We start from the raw sequence: 23,803 nt of genomic DNA on the forward strand, positions 1-23,803 counted from the left end.
CGAGTATTTGAGAGTTTTCCAGGGTTTTTTGAGTTCACAGTGTATGGCTGAGATCAACGAAAAGTTAAACAGTCGGTTGACAACTTTAACAGAGAATGAAGCTAATCTTTTTCTAACAACTGACTCACAGAACCTTTATATCAAGACAGGAATATTAAGACAACGACAAAAAAAAATTACTAAGGAAGGGGTGGGGGTTTCAGGGCCACCTTTAGTTTTAAAAAATTTAAGATGGATCTGAACCCCACTGGCAGAATTTTTTTATTTATTTTGTTTACTTTGCTGATTACGGTTCCATAATAAAAAGAAAATGGGGGTCACCGAGTTCATTTTTGAGTTATAACTACTTAAAGGTAAAACAAGAGGTGTCTTTAACAGATCATACTGTTGCTATGGTAACCCATTATGTGGAGAAAATGACCTTAACTTGTTCACTATTATTAACGCTGTTTTTGGTATCACTATTGTTGCATCAAACGATACACTGTAATTGTATCCATCCGTCAAAGTGTAAGTGCTGGAAAGTAATGGACACAGCGCCATAAACTTTAAAGCCGGATAACGTAAGTGCCTCACTACTTGGAGTCGCTAGGGGTTTGCAAAGAGTGAGCTACTCGTAATTCAAACGGCCATACCAATCCTTGCACGAAGGTTTATAGCGTAGTATATTAACGTGGTTACTTTTCATACAGTTTTTACCCCGATGAGGAAGCGATGCGGTTAGGTTTAAATTAACGTGGGCGACTTAGTGATAGAGCTTACACGCAGTCAGGCGGCGAGAAGCTGGGGAAACTGAGAAGGCGAACTTGGGCGTGAGAGATCGTATAGCGATAAATGACCTTCCGTGCAATAAGTGGCAGAGAGTCATGTCTATTCTCTGACTAAATTCAGTCTGCTAATAAATCATATGTGCTCCCATCGTACGTACAGTGTAGTTTAAAGAAATATGAAACGGTATGAAGCATAAAGTTCATCTCAAAGTTTCACTCCTGAGAGTCAGGACACAAAACCATCGTTAAACGTAAAAAGGCAATGGTTATGAAGCCTGGCAAACTTCTTTGTTATATGTTTTTTTTAGCATTTTTGGCCTTGACCGTGCACAGACCACAATAGAGTTTGGAATGTGTTGGAGCAACTGACCAATACAAACGTTCCTGTTAAGATAACAGATTTCTGTTACTGTTAACATAAAACCACCCCGATTTTATTCACTTTGATGGTCGGTAATTTTCAATGTAACAATCTTTATTCAATCTTCTCAAGCACTTAACTTATGGTTTATAAATATTCTAAACTATTCACATTTTCCTTTTTTTTTTAGTTGTGTATATTTTAACTTTGAACACAAACATAAATAAACTAGAAATACGTGACTCGCAAAACCTCGCGAAGCTGGGGCAGGGTGGAAAGTCCTCTTTACTCGTATTGTAGCATCAAACGAGGAGATTAAAAGGCGCATAAGATATTTTTTTTGATGACTGATGGTGTTTTCGTAGTTCCACGGGCTAGTTTGCGGTTGAAAATCTATTTGTGACGCGACGTAATGTACAACGGGCGTGCAGCGCTGCCGTGTTCGATGAATTTATTTCCCACGGAAAATTATTTACCGCGGCCACAAAACGTATAATTTCTTTAATGCAATCTTTCACAAAAAAGATTTCTAAAAGAAAGATAAAAGATTCTGGAGAGATAGTTCTGTATCCAGTGAATACTGATAAACATTGCAGTTGAAATTTGATCATGCACGCATATTTTTTTCGATGTATGCAAATTTTGCTCCAGACGACGCCAGACAGTCTGACGTCATTGTGCGGACACCTTCAAAGATATAAACATATACACATATATATATATAAATATATTTTTCGCTCGAATTCGCGCGGCTTAGCTCCGCTCGGGCCGGCTCGGCCCGACAAATTTATTAACCTCGCTACACTCGGGCCTTCGGCCCTCGCTTCGCGAGGAACAATAGCGTCCATTTGGCGCGAAAATATGCCCGGTAATTTTCAAAGTAACAATCTTTATTTTAAGGTTTATAAATATTCTAAACTATTCACATTCTCCTTTTTTTTTTAGTTGAGTATATTTTAACTTTGAACACAAACATACATAAACAATAGCGTCCATTTGGCGCGAAAATATGCTCAGATATTTGTCCGCGGACATTATCTGTTCCGAGAAGCTCACAGTTTTCCGAGAGCTTCGCTCTCGGAAAACTGTTCGCTTCTCGGAGCAGATAATGTCCAAGGACAAATATCTGAGCATATTTTTAAAGCCAAATGGAGGCTACTGTGGTTATTATCCTTCAAATATTTTTCGCAACATGTAGCAACGAGCTTGAGTATTTGAACATTTCGTTTGTTTACTTTACCGTCAAAAACGTTTACAGCGTATGTTGTTTTCTGATACTGCTTTATCGACCAGCAGGTTTATCTCTCCTTCTGTCACAAAAGCAAACCGTTTCCCTATCTTGACATTAATTTTAATTGTAAACTTGACGCGCCTTGAAGTTTTTGAAATTGGGGAATATCACTTGGGGAATATCCAGTTTTAGCTGGGGTATATTCGGTCACGTGAGGCGTTTAGACCAATCGCACGCGAGCGAAAATATTTGATGGATTATAACAGTTGTTATAATAGATATCAGTGTTCAGCATTTCTGTGTTAGATGTCACTTACCATAACTTAAATGATAATTTATCTTTACAAATATGCAGTGTCATTTATCAGGTTTGCAAGTCTTGAACATTCAAACTTTGAGCAGATTTGTCATTCAAGGACATGCATGTAGCTTCTTCTTTTTCATCAATAATCAATCAATCAATCGATTGATCGATCGATCGATCGAGCATCAATCAATCGGTCGGTCGGTCGATCGATTGATCGATCGATCAACCAATCGATCGGCTCCTCGGGCTACTCCGTTTACTAACAACCCATCTTTTACGAACAGTTTGTAACTTGGTATAAACAGATTCAGCAATAGTCGGTGCTATTTCCTTCCTTTGTGATCCTCAGGTAAAATACATCGCTTTCTTCATTTTGTCATTAACTTCGATGTCTCTAGCTGACTGCTCCAAGTCAACAGTCTCGTCACCCCTAAAAGTAAATAGCCAACGAAAATATTTAACAATTATTCCATGAGCGCGCGTTGGATATGAGATGGTAAATAGCCAACGAGGCGCGAAGCGCCGAGTTGGCTATAACCAGTCTCATATCCAACAAGCGCGAATGGAATAATTGTTTTATTAAATTCTCCCCGTTTGGATATTGATGTTAAAGTTTAAAGAATTTTATTTTAAGTAAAAATGTTGAGGCAACTTCCGACCAAAGCGCGCGAAACTTAATGATCACATGACACGCGCGGCTCTTTGCAAACGGAGTTGAATGAAAAATCGAAAGCGAAGTAGATCGGACACAGCCGCACAGCTCAAATTCAAGAAACATTCAAGTGTACGAGTAACAACCTTTCTAAGACAAGCATTCAAGTGCTTTTGAAGTTCCAGCTGATCGAGAAGCGTAATAGTTGTGCACATTTGAGCAAATGTTTTGCTGTGTGGTGCCGAGCGAAGGAAGGGATCAAGGACGGCTTTTTTATGCTGAACTGAATTCCTCGCAGACGTTTTAAAACACTTAAGGCAAGCAAAGTCCAATTGTACAAGGTACAACCTCACTGGGATAAGCATTCAGTGCAAGTTTTTGAACTTCGAGCTTATCGAGAAGCGTAAGAGCTGCGCACATTTGTGCAAATGTTTTCTTGAGTGGTGCCGAGCGACGGAAACGAACATTATGGCCACGGCTCGTACGGATTTCATGGATGAACTTTTGTAAATGCGTAGAAACAGAAAGGCAGGCATTAAGCTCTTTTTAAGAAATTTCCTCGATCGGTTTTAACCTCTTACCGCCAGGATTTGCAAGCCATCCTGAAATTTTTGAAGGTAACCGGTTGTTGTTGTTGTTGTTGTTGTTGTTGTTGTTGTTATGTGATCTAAATCGTTAAATCGTGCAATTTTTCTGATTTTAAAGGAAGCTTCGGAGATACATGCCATTAAATAGTGTCATGCCGAACTTTGTCGCTTTTATTGTTTCCATTGTCTGGTATTTGTTTTCTTTTCTTTTTTTTCTCCATTTTTCTGAAGAAACTTTCGCTTCCCGCCGAAAAAAGTCTTTAGCTTAGCGACACCTGGGGCAATCGTTTTCCATATAAGGTCAAACTACGGTATATGAGCTGATAACCGGGATTTAGTGAACCAATCAGAACGCTAGAAATGCAATATCCGAGGCTGAGAATTTAATAATTTCAGATATCTTCGGATGATGTGCCCAGCACGGATATCATTTGTTTAAATCCCACTTCTAGAAATTCATTTTCAACGAAAGCGTACGCGCAGAAAAGGTGTCTTTTAATTAAGATGACAATTAAATAAATCTAAATAAAGTGGTAATGGAACATTCTAAGGTGGCCTACGCCTTAACAGGCGCGAGGCACCACCCTCATAGATTAAAAATATAACAAAACAATTAGGAAAAAGAGTAAAATATAAGGGCTACGACAGAGCCATTCGCACGCCACTGGCCAGGTGCATGGCATGGCAACTAGCACACTATCTTTCTCAAGTGACGAATATGAATTGCTTAAGTGCCACTTGGCTGAAGGTTGTCTGGATCACATGCCAGAATATCCAACTTCTCCGTAAGCGTTATTCTAAATCTATCTAATTTTCTCTGGAAAAAGGAGGTTTCTAATCAATAGCCTAACTGAAAAGAAAATCAGGTGGCCCCCTTATTTTTTCAAGTCTAAATATATTTTCTCTACCTTCTATTGGTCACGTGGTATCTTGCGCGAAAGGCTACCAAATGAGCATAAAATGCCGGGGCTGGCATGGAAACGCTGCGGGTGCACCGGGCGTAGACATGGCAAAGTTGGTAAGTGAGCTGTTGAAGACTGTCAGCTTTGAAGTTGTTTTCATCATATAACACGTGATAGTGTGTGGGTCGGCTTGTCCCCTGAAGAAAATACAGAGACAATTGACGTGTAAAAAATTAAACTGGACAACAAAAAATAGGTTAACGTGTAGTTCGGGAATTGTAAGATGAAATAATAAAAATAGTAAGGTTTAATGGGCATCATTTCTTTGACATGTAACAAAACATTTAGTCTACACTGTCCTTTCTTTACGTCGAACTATGTCACACCTACCTTAAGGCGTTGCTACACTGGGCAAATTTTCTTGCTACTTGCCTCGTAATTTCGTTGCAACATAAAATGCACGAACCGTTGCCTAGCGTAACATGCCATGAAATGAACTTGTCTCGCAACATTTTTGTTGCAGTCACTGTTGCACGAAGTAGAATCGACTTCTAATTATCGCAACTGTTGCGGCAACAAAAAAAATTGCGACATGTTCATTTCAGGGCTTGTTACACCAGGCAACGATTTATGCAACTTGTATTAAAACAAAATTGCAAGACAAGTTGCAAGAAAAATTGCCCAGTGTAACAACGCCTTTGCGACAATTAAATTTTGCAATTTGGAAAATGCTATATTTCACGATTTTGGCAAAGATTGCGCTAAGGTAAAAACAAGATATATTAACGCTACATAAAAAATAACACTGTCGAGAATGAGATAAGAGAAAAACAAGAAATTTTTCCACTAAACGATTACGTTGTTGTTCAACACAAGAAGTAACGCACTTACTGATATTTTACACAGGCTTAAGTGCATGGTGCAAATACGTCAAAAACACTGATGTAAATGCGATACCAAGCCACAAGGAAGAGTGCACTTTGAAATGTATAATTTGAAAAAGCATGGCGTAGAATATTCTTGTTGTTGTTGTTGAGTTAATTTTCAACGTTAAAATCAAACGACCCAAAAGAAGAGACAGACCAGGATCATATGACTTCTGGTTTAAGCAGAGATTTTGAGTTGAAAACCGCCCCAATACTGAATACACAATGGTTTCTCGATTATATAAACGTGATTAGTTATTGCAAGGTACCTTGATTCCATAATGGCTGTTCAAATAGAAATCAAACTCATATGGATGAGTGATTCCTCTGTCTAGGACAGTGCCTGGTGGAACATTTTGTTCTTTTCCACGAGCATCTCTTTTATTTTCACAAAAGAACCTCGTGTGGTGTCGCTTTTGAACCACAATAAATGTGATTTGCGGGCGATACCCTCTGTTGAGCATGGTGCATGCCTCTTGTACTGCCCGAACTTCATGAAGGAGGACTTGACCAAACTGGCCTTCACTGACTCCATCTCGATAGAAGATGATGCGAACAGGATATCTATTGGTTGTTATGTAGAAATCCCAAAGTAGCTCTTTCACCATAACAGCTAAGTCATTGATAATTTCCTGAGCACCTCCCGACTTCTCATGCTTCTGCGCTCCAACTCGAGCGTAATACTTTGCAGCGTGACGATCCATACTAGCTACCACCGCAGCAATAGAGGGAATGCCATTCTCACCAGGAGAGGGGTGCGTAACATCGGCACCAAAAATGATCACAGGTTCTTTAAACACCAGTGACTTGACTTGGGGATCGATAACGTGATTAACACCACCCAGCTTGGCATTAATCTTCAACGAAAGGTTAGCACAGACCTGGGGTTTGGCATCTTCGACCTGTTTCAGCTTGACGCATTGCGTTGGAATCCCTAGCAGATTGTCTCCCACTCGTTTCATCTCGGCATACATTTCTTTGTTGTTTTTAGGGGGTACAACAACCAAGATGAGCTGTAACTGTGGATACCTCTTCAACCAATCTTTGAACGTACCTTCCATCTAACAAAAGATACAACCAGATGATCATTTTTTTTACGACACTACTAAAAGTCACAAGATATATACGAAGCAGCCAATGGCCAGTGAATGTTCCTGAATGAATATATACTGATCAGTAAATATTCAATTTTAATTAAACTGCGGAGTAATGCAAAACGTGTATGTCTAATAACCAGTTAGACTGTTTACATGAATATCCCTATTTTCGGTATGATTGTCGAAGAGATCGTACACTTCGATCAAGCGGTTCACCATCTTGCTTTGTTATACCGACGGCAACCTGGGGAGCCGGCCAAAACTAGCGAGTGGGGCGTCGGGAAAACCGTTTAGGCAGTCTGCCGTGCTCGTTCCATTTCCACGATCACTCGGAAAAATAGGGGACTGTAATCAGTCTACAAGTCAATATGAAAAGAAAATAGAGTAAGATTTTAAGGAACAAGACGCTGTGGGAGCGTTTACTTGGGCGTCGTTGTATTAGGAGTATCTGAGCATGCACGTTTATAGTTCAGTCTTTGGTGACAGGTGAACGATAAAAGATTCGCTGAGAGTCTAAGGCATCACATTTGTGATAAACGTGATGTCGTTCGACCGAAAATGTCACGTAAACAAAATAAAACATTACTCTCTTACTAAACATGTCAGATTTTGTAACCATGAGGTGCATCTAAGATAATGATGGATTTTGGCGACAAAGGAGTATATGTGGTTCCAGTGGCAATGATGAATTTTGGCGACAGAGGGGTATTTGTGCGAATACCTTTCCACCCTGATACCCTTTCTTTTTTTTCTGGGCTTTCTCGGTGAGAGATGTTCCAGCTTTTTCACTGGTAACAGCGCACGATCGCCAAATTTTACGCATAACGTGTAATATGACACGCGTGCGAAAAGACATGCGTTCTATATGGGACGCGTGTGATAAGACAAACCTCAAAGAACATTCGATTTACAGAAAGTTAACTCAACGAATCTATTTCATGGTCACTGGAATGGGACAAAACTTTAATGACAAAATCAGAGCGCTCTGTGTGTGACCAAAGAATGAAGTATTTCAAATTATGTCTACAGTTATTTGTTTATTAAACACGCAAAAAAGAAAATAAACTTCACTCGCACTGGAAGGCCACGCAAAGGTCGAAGTGTACGTTCATTCTTTTAGTGGTTTTGCGTGATTGCCAATGGACAAAATATCATGACACAAAAGAGAGTGTTTCCAGGTTTTAAAAGGGCTTCAAATGAAATAAACTGGGTTTATAAAGTGGAAAGACACTGCAGCTCCCGTGGCGATTGAATAACACGCAGAAACCGTCCAGATTCTACTGTTATAATTTCATTCACAACATTAACTCGGATTTTTAGGGTAATTTCCTTTGAAAGTTTTCATTTTTGCGTTTAAGTTTGCTGAAACAGGCACACAAGTCATCTGACATTTTCTTGTAACCCTCGTTAGTTTGTGTCCCGTTAAAGAACGTCTGATAAAGATGAATTGAATAATTTTGGTTTCACACTCGATTGAAAAGAGCTCCTCAAGTTTGCGATTGTTTGACAAGACGAGAGAACGGTAAATTGAATGAAATTTAAAATCTTAGACACGGCTAACGTGTCATGTTGGTCACTTGCGTCCCATTTTGCTCGCTGGCGTCCCATTTCACCCGGTGCTGTGCTTGACACACTTCATTGTTCGATCCAACACGCACCTTTGTTTTTATCGTGCGATAAGAACAAAAGAAAAAAATTAATTAGCCGTACATTCTGACACACAGCTCAGATGCCGGCGTGTCATTTCACTCATTAGAGAGATTTAGCTTCTCGTTTACGGCTAACGCCAAACGGGAAACGTCAAGCCGCTGTTTGTTCTAAAATGCATAAACTTGTGTTTCTCGTACTCACTTCTCTCTTTTTCGTGTTTGCTCGATAGCTGTCGCCGACTGGGTGGAGATAAGCTTAAACCAAAAAAGCTTCATTGTTTTTCATCACGTGCCCGTGCGTTCACGTTTTAAACTGTTTTCCCGTGGAGGATCACATTTTGGTTTTATCCAAGTGAACGCAAATAAAGAAATGGCCCTCGATAAAACGAGGAACATGGAACATTCCAAAACATTCCGGAACATCCCGGAACACGAAAAAAAAAATAATAATAAAAATAAAGGAAAAATGAAAAAAAAAAAGTGTGTATATTTATATAAAAAGAAATTACATTGTATCCGAAAAAAATTCATATAAGAAGAAGTACGGAGTAGGTGGGACGGTAGTATAAATGGGGTGTGTACTTCAATTGTATTTACTTCATGTATCCCTTATTATAATAGGGGATATATACGAAGTACCTACGATAAATGGGGTGTTGTAACTGACCACACTGAATGAAGGCGCAAGTACTTTCCCGCCATTTGCAGCACGTGCGTATCGTCCGCTACGCCAGAAATGGATCAGTTCCGGCTCGGCTGACCAAAAAATCAATTTCCTGATGTTCGGAGTGGAACTAAAAGTCGTTCGGGCCGTCTTTTTACCAAAACAATCCCGGGCTCCCCGCGTCTTCGCCTAGGGCCTCACGTTCCGTATTTGTACTCCTTTGTTGGACCCGTTTCTCGAACGAAAGCCACGAAAACTTCTCTGCCCTTCCATGCTATTTTCAATGGATTTTATCTTAAAAACAAACAGGCCTAACAGGAAACTTTGTTCATATGAAAAATAGTTATAAGCGTAGAGAACAGCTTTGTAAAAGCAAAAAATCTGCAAGGAACCGCACAACGAAAATGCTGCAAGTATACGCAGGATCTGTGAAAGATCTAATCAGCCAAAAATATAAATGACTCAAATTTCTGCAAGGCTGATCGGACTGCGTAGAAAACTTAACACGACAGTGACATGATAGAGACCAAACCGAGAATCAACAGAATGCGGCAACCTCTATCATGTCGCTGTCGTGTTAAGTTATTTACCTTCATCCAGTGTGGTCAGTTACAACACCCCATTGTACTACCATCCCACCTACTCCGTGCTTCTTCTTATATGAATTTTTTCGGATACAAAGTAATTTCATTTTATATAAATATACACACTTTTTTCATTTTTTTTCCTTTATTTTTGTTTAATCTTTTTTTTGTATCTTTTTTTTTTCGTGTTCCGGCATGTTCCGGAATGTTCCGGAATGTTCCATGTTCCGGGTTTTATCGACGGCCATAAAAAAATTAATTCGTCAAGCGTTGATTGTCGCTGTGCATTAGCAAACTTTCAGTGTTTACATTTGTTCTGGTGAATAGATCTTATCGCTCCACTGGACCCCTAGTTTTAGTTTCCTACTTTACCCTAAGCCTTTCACCCACGGAATGGTCTTGAATCTTTAAAGTTAATTGAACGTTTTCTTTTTTATATCGCGGCCAGAGAAATGAAATGTTTTGCCCGGCTGTATGTAAATTCAGTGTTTACGGCCTGATCTTATCGATTACGTTTGACACCGAAGGGGTATTTATAGAGAAGAGTCAAAAGAGCGTCTGCGAGGGAGGTTAATCGAAGTCGAACTTTTGGAAAATATCCGTCCTGAAAGGAAAGTTGCCCCTTAGTTTCGTTCAATGGAAGGAGTTAGCCGACAACACACATACTAGCTGTTTTCTTTTAAGAATACGTTATTCGTTGTGTTGATTTTACGTCCTTGTTTTTTGTCCCGTAATGGCGGCTTATGATGAATACATGCACTCTACGGTCAACCTGTAGCGCACGCGCAGTAGAGCCTTCCTTGCCATTTGACGCGTACGAAGAAATCCTATTTTATAACTTGGGCTCCGCCCAAGTAATAACTGCACACTTACTAATAAAAGCCATAAAAAGATCGTGATTACACTCATCTGACGACGTTCAGTCTTATCAATTTAGATCGATGTGAATTACATCGACCTCCGTTCTATCTAAGACCTTTTTTCCAGGCGGTCTATGGTAGATCAATCTCTGCCCTTTATCGAAGTGTTCACACTTAGGTCATAACGTACTTGGATGGACGACCCATTTTATTATTGCTAGAAATACGTGACTCGCAAAACCTCGCGAAGCTGGGGCTGGGTGGAAAACCCTCTTTACTCGTACCGTAGCATCAAATGATTAACAGGGGCATAGGTTTGTTTTTGATGAGCATGGTCTTTTCGTACCTCCACAGGCTAGTTTGTGGTTAAAAATCTATTTCTGACGCGACGTAATCTACAACAGACGTGCAGCGCTGTCGTGTTCGATGAATTTATTTCCCACGGAAAATTACTTTACCGCGGCCACAAAACGTGTAATTTCTTCAATGCAATCTTGCACCAAAAAGATTTCTAAAAGAAAGGAAAAATATTCTGGAGAGCTAGTTCTGTATCCAGTGAATATTGATAAACATTGCAGTTGAAATATGATCAGGCACGCATATTTTTTCCGATGTATGCAAATTTTGCTCCAGACAACGCTAGACAGTCTGACGTCATTCATACTTTGTTTTTCACTGTTGTCACTGTTGCTAGGCAACAGTGCGGACACCTTCAAAGATATAACCATATAAACATATATGGTTATATATGCCAACAGTGCATCTTTGCCCCCAGAAGGATCACAATGGATTCACAGTCCAAGCCTACGGCGAAATGTAGTCAATTGTAGAGAAATTATAAGATGCCAAGGACGGACAACTTCTGAATAACATTTTTATTGGAAGAAAAACCGGTCGGGTGTGATTACCACTACACTATCAGGACAACCATGCTGGCTGCATGGCAAATTTAGATAGTTAGTGGGAATTTTTTTTACGTGGTACTCCCGGGCTAGTGTTTTTCTCCAACTAGATGGCACTGGATCGACAGCAACGACGATTCACAGGCGGACGAGAGAGGAAGAGACAATTTTGTAGAGGTTAAGGTTCTCTCGAGCCAACAGTGCATCTTTGCCCCCAGAAGGATCACAATGGATTCACAGTCCAAGCCTACGGCGAAATGTAGTCAATTGTAGAGAAATTATAAGATGCCAAGGACGGACAACTTCTGAATAACATTTTTATTGGAAGAAAAACTTTTTCGCGCGGTTTAGCTCCGCTCGTTATTATTATTATTATTATTATTATTATTATTATTATTATTATTATTATTATTATTATTATTATTATTATTATTATTTATGTCTTCTCAGATTTTGTAGTTCTAAAATCCTAACGAATAAACTTGGTGTAGGGTCTCATTGGTTGTTAAGGAGTCTTGATAGTGGCACATGCATACTCGGAAAAAAGAAATCCGAGTGCTCCTATCAGGAGTCGAACCTAAGACCTTCTAATTATTAGTTCGGATGCTCTACCACTGAGCTATAGGAGACTCGTGGGAGCTCATGGGACAAACAGCCTACTTACTGCTAAGATTTGACATATGCGCAATAAAATAAATGTGATGGTATATTTTAAGCCTGGTATATGCGCAATAAAATAAATGTGATGGTATGTTTTAAGCCTGGTAAATAAAAAGGAGTAATATATTATCCAGTCGGTGTAAGTAGAACATGTATGCATTGGTGTTCTTCCGGAGAAAAAATCTCGACGTATTCCTGAAGTGCTATTTTGTGTTCAAGTTACATACATTCCACATGAATCATGATTCCCTCGTTGTAACAACCGCGAATTACGAATTAAGTATATGTCTTACATGTGTGTAGTGAAGCAGTCTGACCTGTTCCTTGAAATTATACAAACTTAAACTCACCTCGCGAGTGTCTCTCAAGTAGACAAGCTCAGCTGGTGCTGCCATTCTCATTCCTTCTCGACAGGACATATTGGACAACGCCTTGCAAAATCTCCAGAGTGAATTCTCACTGCGTTCATTACGTGGCAGTGCAAGGCAAGCGACTGTCCAGACACTTAACTCAGCTCCACTGAACAAGTGCTTGTCACGCAAATCCCATGATCCATCTCGAGGAACCAATGCTTCATCTTGAGAACCAAGTTTGAGTCAAGGTGCTGGCAGCACTCGGCCATCTAGTTTGACCTGTTCAGGGCTTACAGAGATACCGAACTCTTTCTCTAAGTACTCGCCACTGGTTTCCACGTACTCATTCTCCTGCAGTTTTGGGAGCAAAGAAAACAAACTTTCCAATACTCGCCTAACATGAATGAATCTCAAAAGCACCTAATGGTTATCCCGCAATCAAAGGCTCCTGTGAGCCAACTCGTGAATGCAGATGACACATCAGTAATTGAAATTAAGACGGCTACGGACACTTCCTTGAAAGCTAAAAGAAATTACATCTTTGCCCGATTATGTAACGAGAAATAACCATTCTTGTGCTAAAAAAATCGTTTTGGCCCTAGTGCCCGGCTTTCCGGTAAGCCCACCCATAAAAACAGCCAGCTACGCAGGCTACTTTGCTCGAGCTAATCTCACGAAGGGAAATCTGTTGAACAAAGTGTCGCATTACATTTCATGCCCGGCATAAATGCGTGAAATTTTTCCTTTGGAGTTCAGTCCACGCAATCTTCAAGTAAAAATAATTTGAAATATGACTAACTCTTGCTAAATAAGAATTATTTCAATGAAAGCTAGTTGTCTGTATTTTGCTTCATTATTCAATGTAAAATGTAAATGTAAATGTAAAAAAACTGTAAAAAATGTAAATGTTTTGTTTATAGTGGAAATGCACTTAGCTACCCAAAGCTAGTTTACAGGCATTCCACTCAGAAATAGTGGGAAACAAATAATAATCAAATCGAACATAACATGTTAAAAATCCCAACTGGCAGGAGGCAAACCAGCTGGCTATTTACAAGCGTGGCCGAGGCGGGACTTGAACCCGGGACCTCCGGATTTCAAGTCCGGCGCCCTTACCACTGGGCCACGCCGCCTCCTGTACACATTGCATTGTACACATGTTCACTGTACACATGCATTTTACACAATTCTGCACGGTATGTATTAAACACTTGATGAAAATTCGTCGACCGCGTCCTTTTGCTTTCCCATAAATTACCAGATGTAAACTGCGAAAATGAGACATTTTTTCAATCTGAAACCTCAGTCTATGAAAGCTGAAGAAATCTAAAATTGTTCAATTCACCAGAAATTTGCATAATTTTGTTTACGACGTCACTGATGCATGACATGGCACTTCCGCTTTCGCGTGAAAACTGACAGCCAAACTAATGTTTTTCAGCAAACTAATCTACTTGATATAATACTTTTGTATGAGAAGAAAAAATACGGTGAAAGATGTCGAGTTTTCATGTATGCAAAAAGTTACGATTAGCAGTGAACTTATCAGTGAGGACAGACATTTTCTGGCGGGAAATATTTTTTGGCGGCAAACTTTCAAGTAGCGCAACGCAATATCACGCAATATTTCTGAGTGAAAGTATTCAGTTAGTTCAATCGCGAAAGGAGGATAGGTTAAAAAATCGGTGAGGCCTACAATAAATAAGGCCACTAGTGCTAAACACATCAAGGCAAGTCACGTAAATGCTCTATAAAAAATCGTCTTGTCTATTCAAAGATCTTGCCGACACTTCAGTAATTGAATTTTTAAATTTAATTATTTTTAAATTCAATTATTGTTAAATTAAATTATTTTTTAATTCTTAGAAGACGCCGCACTTTGTGGAAAAAAACGAAAAACCTATAACTTTGCTCAGATTCGACGAAAAATCTCCATTCTTACACTAAAATGATTGTCAAATTATTCTCTACAGATTGAATGAGAATATCCTGATGCGCCGTGAACAGAAAATTTTCGCGTGTTTTTCCCACTAATTGAATTTAAAACTCATTCACTGCGCATGCCCGAAAGTTAACGACAGAACCAACCAACCAACCAAGTCAAAAAGTCCACCACGCTATAACTCGTTCATTGCGCCTACGCACATTTACGAGTTAAAAATATGGCAGCATAAAATTCGGAATATAAGCACTGGATTTATATTTGTTCAAAAGGCTTTTTCGGGCTTTGTTGTTGAGCAAAGCTTGTTTTTAGCGAGGGATTATTATCGGAGTGAATTTTGCATTTCAAAATTGGCTTGGCTTCACGATAGAAACTTCATAAATCACTAACCTAACAGCCTATGAGCCGTTTTTTTTTAAATTATTATTATTATTGTCATTATTATTATTTTTTTTTTTGGGGGGGGGGGGGGGGCATACATGTATATTCGGAAGAACTTACAATTTTACGGTACGTTTTAGTTTGTGCCTACAATACATGCACATCACCCTGATCAATCCTACAGGAACAAAGAAAAAATAAATATCAAACTTTCTCTCTCTTGTATTCACCACTCCACTCACAAGCGCAAGAACTGAAGGAGGTCGACAAACATCGTTGCAAGCCCTTGTAAGTACAGGAACGCTTTCCATTTAAACAAAATTTGCGATTGGAAATTCTGACAAATTATTCGTGTCAAGTGGTAACGCTTATTTTTCATTCGGCATCCCAAACTTGTAATCTCATTGTAGATCAAACAACTCAGTTACGGGAGGCCGCAAGAAGAGAACAAAATGGAACGCGGTTAGCGGAAAACCTCGGGTACCTCCGAAGGTCGTCGGTTTTTTCCGGGAAATTTCCGTTTGATTCGCGCGTACCATTCGGATTTCAATCGGTACTTCCGAAGGTCGTCCGCTTGTTACGGGAAATTTCCGTTTGATTCGCGCGTACCATTCGTATTTCAATCGGTAGAACCGACGATTTTCGCCCACGGTGTATTTACACCACACCTGTAGAACCTCTAAGTTTTCTAATTTAATCCAAATTTCTCATTCAGCACCCTTTCTCGTCAGCTGTACACGACAAAAACACGCTTCCACTAAAACTCACCCAATTAACAATGTCTTCTTCCCGCTTTGGCGCGGGGCGTGTTGTATGCTTGATCATGTTTGCAGTCTGCTCATCAGTCAAATGCTTCCTTTGGCAAGGAATAACTTTACACACTTCCATTGGTAAATATCTGTCTTTCTTTGGCCCGGCTACAAGACACGGTAGATGGCCATATCTAAAAGGCAACGAGAATCATTATGTAAAGAAGTACCTTATAATAGAAAATTAACGCTCGTGTTAATTATGGTATTCGAAATTAACGCGACTTAAATTAACGCAAATTGAAGGAAAAACTACTTCCCAATAAAGGAAATTAACGTGAAAGATTCTTCAAAATGAGGAAAATTAACGCGGCTTTACAGAAAGAAACAGAATTTGTTGAGACAACAGGAACAAATTTATTTTAACACTAAGTGTAAAAATCCGAAATTCAAACAACGTTCGTGGAATTGTCCCTAAACATAGGGGTTAAGCGCAAGAATCTTGCCACTTTGAGCGTTCTTCACAGTGTCCATGATACCGGCGGATCTCCACTCTGTTAAGACAATGCTTTTAGCTTTCTGGACTGTATCGAGAATTTGGGGCGAAAATATAAATGGAAATTAAGATCGCGGAAATTAACGCGCTACTTAATTAATGACGCAGAAATTAACGTTAACAAAAATGAACGCGACTTAAATTTAAGAGAATTTTTAAAAATTCGCATTAATTTCATGAAGTGTTAATTTCCTATAATAAGGTAGATGAAATCATAGGTTGGTTAAGCGCATTCGATTCTCTGATTGACTATAACATAAGCCTAACTGTGAGACTTCAGGAATTAAAGGGTTATAATGAAAAGGCTTTCTTTACAGTCAATGGTGGTGATTGTGGTGTATGGGGTGTAAATCTATCTTATTGCTGCGAATACTCCCATAAGAGTATTTTATAGTGACCAGTCTGCTAACGGTCATTGAATTCAGTCACGGAAAAGTTTTGACGCATTAAATAACACAAAATATGCAACTTTGAATCAATATACTTTTATGACCATCAATATGTCAGCCACCTTCTCTAACAACATAAAAATAGGATGGACTCCAAATCAAAAAAAAAAATTACAGCAGTGAAATTGAGGGGCAAGGGGCAAGATTTCGTAGATTTTCGATGTGCTCAAAAGTAACTGAAATTTGGCAAGTGGACTTCATTCCAGTTAGGAAACATTACTTTATTTTTTTTCCGCTGATTTCCTCTTCGTTTTCGAGAAATAGCGTATACAAAAACGCAAGTTTCTCCTGTCGGCGACTTGTGTTTCTGGAGAAACAAAAGAATTATAATACACACCTCAACTGAATCTTGTGTTTTTCTTTAAAATACTCAGCCACCGTTGATTTGACTTTTTGGCCAGAATCAGATACTTCAAACTGTAGATTGTCTGCTGAATATTTCGTCACTCCCCACACTGAATATTCCCTCTTGTAAGAAAGATGGGTGGTTTCCACACGAAGCCCTTGAATGACAAATTAAACAAATTCGAAACAATGTTAGTGGTTAAAATATTTTTGGACAAAAAATTCAAGCTTGATCTATAACTATTGTTGAATCTTTAATACCTTTTATGGCTTGAACAAACTTGTCCCAGTTGAACTTCCTTGATCTTGGATTCTCAAGCTCACCTGGTCTTGGTCTTAATATTTGATTGACTAACTCGATCACTGGCTGAGTCTTGGTGAATCCTTTGGCAGACACTATAATGAAAGATAACATGAATCTGTTACACACTTACAATCAAATGCACGTGAATTTTTCAAATCTATAACAACTTACTAAGTTTCCTTTTAATTATTTTGCCATGACACAAAGAAATTCAAACAAAGCTGCAATAAAATAATTTAAATTAAATGATTACAAAGAAAAAGTGGTAAGGAGACCGAAAAGAAACTGGAAAGGTTATGTATGATTTTGCCTCCCCAATTAACCTACAGCTGTAAGTTTAGTTTGTGGTAAGGACATAATAAATAAAATTAATAAGCTAGAAAATTACCTATTTTTCATAGGTTCTAATTTACAGTGCGACATGCCTTACCGTGGCCACCCAACAAACTTTGTTTACAAGTTAGCCAATCAGGATACGTGAATTTGATGCAACAACGAATTATGGAAAAGATATTGTTTTGTATTTTATGGCTAACTTGTAAAAAATAGTTTGTTGAATGGCCATGGTGAGGCGCATCACGCTGTAAAAGTGTTGTACAGTAATTCTGAAAGATAAAGAATAAAACCTTCTTCCTCACTTGATATTACTGCAGTAACCTGACATTGATTCATCTTCTATCTGTTCTGCCCTCATGACTTAAGCACAAAACATTCCCAGATAACAGTACCAATAAGGGTTTTCACTTGCACTACAATGCCTAAATTGCACTAAACTTACCATCGATGTTTAAGAGTGGGACTTTCCATTCTGAATGCCTTACACTCGAGTAAAAACCAAAGCGTACTTCACAACCTTCCCCCAGGGGAAAAGAAAAGCCATCATTAAGAGGAAAAAATGACCTTCCAACTGGCATAAAATGAAGAGAAGGCATCTGTCGCATGATAATGTCCAATGCTTGGATAGCGTCCTGCGGCACTTTTCCATTTCCTTTGCCATCCAGGTAGTCTTTTAATTCGCCAAGGTTCACTTGTCCGGCAAACTGGACTTTTACCTGATTTGGGAAATTAAGCAAATTTCATACATGTATTGTTCAACAGCTTTCAACCCTTAATTCCCTTCTTTAACATAGTAATTATCCTTAAAAAAAACTTTGAACCTTAACCTCAAAACTCTCAAGGTTGTTTATAGAGTACTCACTAACATTTGCATGTTTTTAGGTCAAAGTGGTATTTGCAAGGGTAAGGCACACTTTTTAAACTTGAATTTAATTTGTATGAGTTGCATTCAGCTACATTCATTTAGCAAATGGCTAGCACCTCACTTTCAACATGGAACAGTTATCTTATAAACAAAGTACTTAACACCAACACCTATCAGCAGATAAGATCCGCACTTGCAGATAAGCTGGATCTAAAGTTTAGATGTAGAAAAGATCATGCAACGTACATTTTTCTCTGCTTTTTTAAATTTTGTTGTTGTTGTTGTTTTGTTTTACTAAGGGTCCAAATTTTCAATAATTTAATAAAATTGTTTCTTGAAAAACTTCAGAACCAAGTATACATGTACAAACCTTAAAATCTCTGTCCTTGCCACCATCTTCCCCACATAATTTGACACTGAGCTCAGCCTTAAATAGAAACCAAGACAAACTTGTTACAAAATTGTGTACATTTAGATTATTTGTCTTAACTGAAAGCAGACCATTCTAAGGATATGGAAGGCTGGATGCTCATCCAAGCAGTGGATGTTAACCTTTTGCATACCTCAAGGGTATAAAAAGAGACCCCTTTTGGGTGGAGCCTTCCCATGCAGCTAACTGAGCTGTATGGACAGAGCACCTCCCACCCACCCTCCCCCCTGGCTTATCCCTAGTTCTCCTTCCATTCCACAACACATACACCATACTATTGCATCTTTTTATGACAGGCACAAACTGATGTGAGTATGCTAACTATGATATCCATTGTTTCAGGTAACTTTCGAAACCACAGAGTCAAATATGAAGAATTTTGAGGGGGTCATTAGGCGTAGTTCTCACCAAATTTTGTTAAGTTGCATGACCATTTCATTTGTGGAGTCAGGAAGCCAGCTTTGACAAGTGTTTGACCTGACACCCCACCCTTATGCGGGAAAGTGGATATCTCTGAGAGGAAGGAGACACAGTGCCCACAGTCTTTGGTTTTCTCTATACAAAAGTGACATATTAATTCAGCTGTACAAAGGTAAAACAGTGATTATAGTGTTTATTTCACTTACAGCTCCTTCTCCATTCCCCACAGGAAGGTTAATCCTGCTATATAAATTCTTCTCCCCATCAAATGCAGGTGCATGGCCTTCGAAAGTCGAGTCTTTGTACTTCCTCACAATCTCCCTCACAACATTTCTTTTGACTTTCTTATCATGCGTATTTGGAGTAATCTCTACATCATAGTGATACAGATCTGTCAGCTTTGAGGAAATCCTCAGTGGGAAAAAGTTGGCTCTTAACTTTATAGGGCGCCCAATAGTCCCATAGTCTGGTCTTTTTGGAGGATGCCGTCCATGGCCTTGACGAGCTGTGTGCTCTAAAACCAATGTTATTCATGATCAGTACATTAATAAAAGAATCAACAGTCTACAAAAATATTGTTCTGTACACAACATGTAGAAGTGGGCAGGAGTTTCCAGGGCAAAAAAGAGGAAAGGAAACTCAATTATGAGACAGAGTGTGTTCCCTACCAAGGGAGGGGATATCAAAAGAACATAAATTAAATATTGAGTCAGGTCACATGACTTGTACATCTTAGCTAGGGGTAAAAATGAACGGAAATTGATTTTAGGTACGTACTTTAAAGTACGTACCTAAAATCAATTTCCGTTCATTTTTACCCGTAGCTAAGATGTACAAGTCATGTAACCTGTCATATGATTGTATTTTTTCTAGAGTACACTTATGTCCCAAATCGTCGCAAATATACCTAGTTATTATTCAACACATTGAGACACTGCCCAAATATGGTCATGTAGAACTCAATATATGTCGTCCGCACACAACAGATATCCTGCGATATACGTAGTTTTCATGAGTCGGGGAGAAAAATGGCAGAGCGCTTTCAAAAAGTATAAAAGACCTCGCAAGATTACCAAACTATTAATAACGCTGTTTTATACTGAATACATAAAAGACAACCAAGGTTGCTGTTAAGAATTGTAATGGTTAATGCAAAAACTTTTACTGCTTACCTAGCTTTCTGTTTGTGAACTGGCAAATTACAGTTAAGCAAAAACACTTATTATAATATATTTTTTGCTAGACTTTTGGATTGTCCTGTATTCTAGGGCTCAGAAATTACAAACAGTACCGTGTATTTCGTTAGATTGGTTCTTGCAACCGTTAAACAGAGAACTCGACTCGTCTGGAAGAGATGGAGAAAACATCCTGAGAAAATCCGAGCTTGCATTGAAGTGCCTCAAGAAATTTTAGCTTTCTGGCAGATGAAACGATAGACGGAGTCGACGGAGTACAAAGTAATTATTCTCAGAAGTATCCGAGCCGCTTGAAAAAACTGTTTAGTTTCATAAAAGATACAGAGTTCTTGCAAGGAACAAGGCACTAGATGCGTTTGTCAAAACACTAAGGAAAGATCGTAAAATTGCTTGCGTAGTAAACAAAGAAACACTCACCCGAGAAATCGTTGAAAAGCTCCCCCAGTCTGTTCAGCTCGGCCCGGCTGACCAACAAATCCTTTGCAGCTTCAAAATACAGTTTGGTTTTAGCTTTTAAGACTACAAGTTTGTGGAAAATTTTGCCGGAGCGACTGGCGCACTAGACGAGTACTCAATTTTTTAATTTGATGCAAAACGCTCTCGATTTCATTCAAACTTGAACAAAGCTGTGGCTTTCATTCAAGGCGGTCCACGAGCGGGCAAATGTTACAAGTTAATTTTTTGGCAAATAAAGATCGCCTCCAGTTTTTCTGCTATAAACCTGCGCTTTGTTATCAATGTGTTGAATAATAAAACAATCATCCTGCTTAATCTTGCGGAATATCGCCTGATCTTAGCCAACTCGGCCTACGCCCTCGTCGGCTAAGTATCAGGCGACATTCCGCGCAATTTCACAGGATAATTGTTAAATAGCAATCGTCACTTTGGTCTTCAACACCCTAATCATTGAGTACCACATTAAATGACATTATTTTTTAGCTAACCTCTGAAAGGTAAATGAGAGTCCCTACTACTTTTATAGAAGACCCTCCTCCTGTAGATTGGTCTCAGTTAATGCCACCATTGTTAACAATGTTTTTTTTTTTTTTGCAATAACAGGCAATCAACTTTTTGCCAGACTTACTGCTGAAGTTTTATGGAAATACGTCAAAGAATTTACACATGTACGGCAGAACCTCCAGTTTGGGACGCGACCATTACGGGGACACAAACCTTTGTTCCAAAAAAACATTCATATAATCTACATGTATCAGTGAACTTTATCAAGGAAACAGGGACAGTTTTTGAACATCCCAAATGCCATTAAAGCCTTCATTAAGGGGACAACTAGGCATATTTGATTTCCTGGTACTTGGCTGAATCTACCAATGAGATGAATAAGACTATTGATGTACTGTAATCAAAGAAATGACAATTTTCAATGCTTGACCTTTAATAATATTCTGATCAATGCATTAAAAATCATGTAATTAAGATTACGTAAATCCTAGTCAAGAAAACTGGCCTTTTGTTTAGGTGGTGGGTCATCAACTAACAACACCATTAAGTGAACACCTTTCTCTTTTCCAAGAGGGTCCCCTTAATGGAGGTTTTTCTTTTATGAACATTTTCAAAAAAGTTCAATCAACCTTCAGCAGTCAAGCTGGATCCAAGCTTTGTCATTGGTTTTTGAACACCTCCTGAGTTAACATTCGCACCAGCAGCAACACCAGCAGCTTGGCTTGGGGGTGATGGTGTCTTCTCTGCAAAAATCACATTTCTTGGAATGAATGAGAACCATAAATAATTTGTTAGACACAATAGCCCCCTACCCTCACCCCCCACTTCTCCCGCTTCCACTACCACTTTAGTGACTGTTAGGGTCACCCTTTTTAAGCCCAACTTGAAGGTTTTGATCATAATAGGTGGTTTATAATGCATTGTGGCCATGTTGGTGGACAAAACAAAAGAAAACTTGTTCACAAAGTTTGCATAAAAATGGCAGTGAACTCCCAGAGGAGAAAAATCTTATTGTTCCTGCCATTAATGCAACATGGCCGCCATGACGTCAGGTGCAAATCAGATAAAAAATAGAATGTCCCTGTTACTCGTGTATAATTAGAATGCATAATACTTTAATGAAATTTGTCTCATGACATGTTTTAGTCTAAGTACCTTCATTGCCAAGAGGACGCGATGTAGGTGATTTTCCCTGAGGTGCTCCTGGCAGCTGTTTCCCTTCTCCTCCTTCAGTCTTTTGTTTAGCTGGATGACTCGACCTTGGCTTCTCAGGTTCAGTTTCTTGTTCCGAAAACCTCTGAGGTTTTTCCTGTGGCTTCTCGTCCTTTATAGGAGTCTGCTCCTTCGAAGCACGACTGCGGTCAAACGCAGGCTTCTCTTCTGCTGAAGAATGTGGTTGATCTGGCTCACTCGTTGCCTCTGCCACACGACAGCTTGCTTCTTCAGGTTCCTCATCATCCAAACTTTCTTTTTCTTCAGGAGGTTTCACTGCTCCTGCTTCGCTTCTTCCAGGTCTGGGTAACTGTTCTTGTCCACTTTGGCCTCGTCCTCTTCCTCCTCTTCCTCGACCCTTTGATTTCTTCCTTGGCATTTTGAAACCAATATTCTATTAGTCTTACGTTCTAAATTAACCAGCAATTCAAACAGCCTCACTCATAAATATCCGGGAAAACAACGTCTTCGCCTTCCACTGAAACGAAATTTGCGACAAAATTTAACCAAAACAAAATGTGCTTACTTGACTGAATTACCATGACGTAGCCATCAAAGTTCAGCCAATGAAATTCTCTGAAGCAACGGAAGTGAGCGACTCAATTCCAGGAAATCTTTCCTTATTTCCGCTTCATTTTATCCGAACACAAAATGACTCAGTGTTATAGAGTGTGTGCACGGTGGCCATGTTGGAGGACTAAAACAATAAAAGATATTTGCATAAAAATAGAAAATATTTCCCGAAGGAAAATCATTGTATTGTTTCGGTCCTCCAACATGGCCGTCGTGCACACACTCTATTGAAAGCCCTTTTTGTGTTTTTTTGTCCCGTCCGCCATATTTGTTGACAACGTAAAACCTTACCCACTCCTCCTCAGCCTTTTTTTCTAAGGCTTGTTTCCAGGACCACTCTTTTAATTTTGCTGTTTCTGAGAAAAGGATTGTTGAGATTTGCATCTGAGCGGGAGCCTTATCTGAGCTCAAGTTTTATTGGAAGGTGAGAATAATGGGATGATGACTTATGATTAATTAGCCATATTTCCCAGACTAACAATTGCATTAATGAGGATGAAGACAACGAAGATGATGATAATGATGATGATGGTGGTGGTGATGGTGATGGTGATGATAACGGTGGTAATGTATGAGGCAT

The 23,803-nt window shown here is 39.1% G+C and overlaps 1 non-coding gene and 1 pseudogene across 2 annotated transcripts; both read right to left on the bottom strand.

Annotated features, from left to right (window-relative positions):
- Window positions 1-1,993: 1,993 nt before the first annotated feature.
- Window positions 1,994-23,175, bottom strand: LOC146462883 (protein argonaute-2-like; annotated as a pseudogene). Its single transcript, XR_014857022.1, has 12 exons — window positions 22,594-23,175; window positions 22,068-22,181; window positions 19,489-19,796; window positions 18,803-18,859; window positions 18,010-18,283; window positions 17,189-17,323; window positions 16,920-17,085; window positions 15,597-15,771; window positions 12,503-12,856; window positions 6,006-6,797; window positions 4,817-5,007; window positions 1,994-3,099 (listed from the first exon to the last, which is right to left on the bottom strand). The product of XR_014857022.1 is annotated as a protein argonaute-2-like (transcript).
- On the bottom strand, window positions 13,566-13,638 carry Trnas-uga (transfer RNA serine (anticodon UGA)). The gene has a single exon. It is a non-coding gene; the product is annotated as a tRNA-Ser (tRNA).
- Window positions 23,176-23,803: the final 628 nt, after the last annotated feature.

Source organism: Pavona decussata, unplaced genomic scaffold (genome assembly GCF_977016875.1).
Source record: "Pavona decussata unplaced genomic scaffold, jaPavDecu1.1 SCAFFOLD_184, whole genome shotgun sequence".
NCBI classification, from domain to species: Eukaryota; Metazoa; Cnidaria; class Anthozoa; order Scleractinia; family Agariciidae; genus Pavona; species Pavona decussata.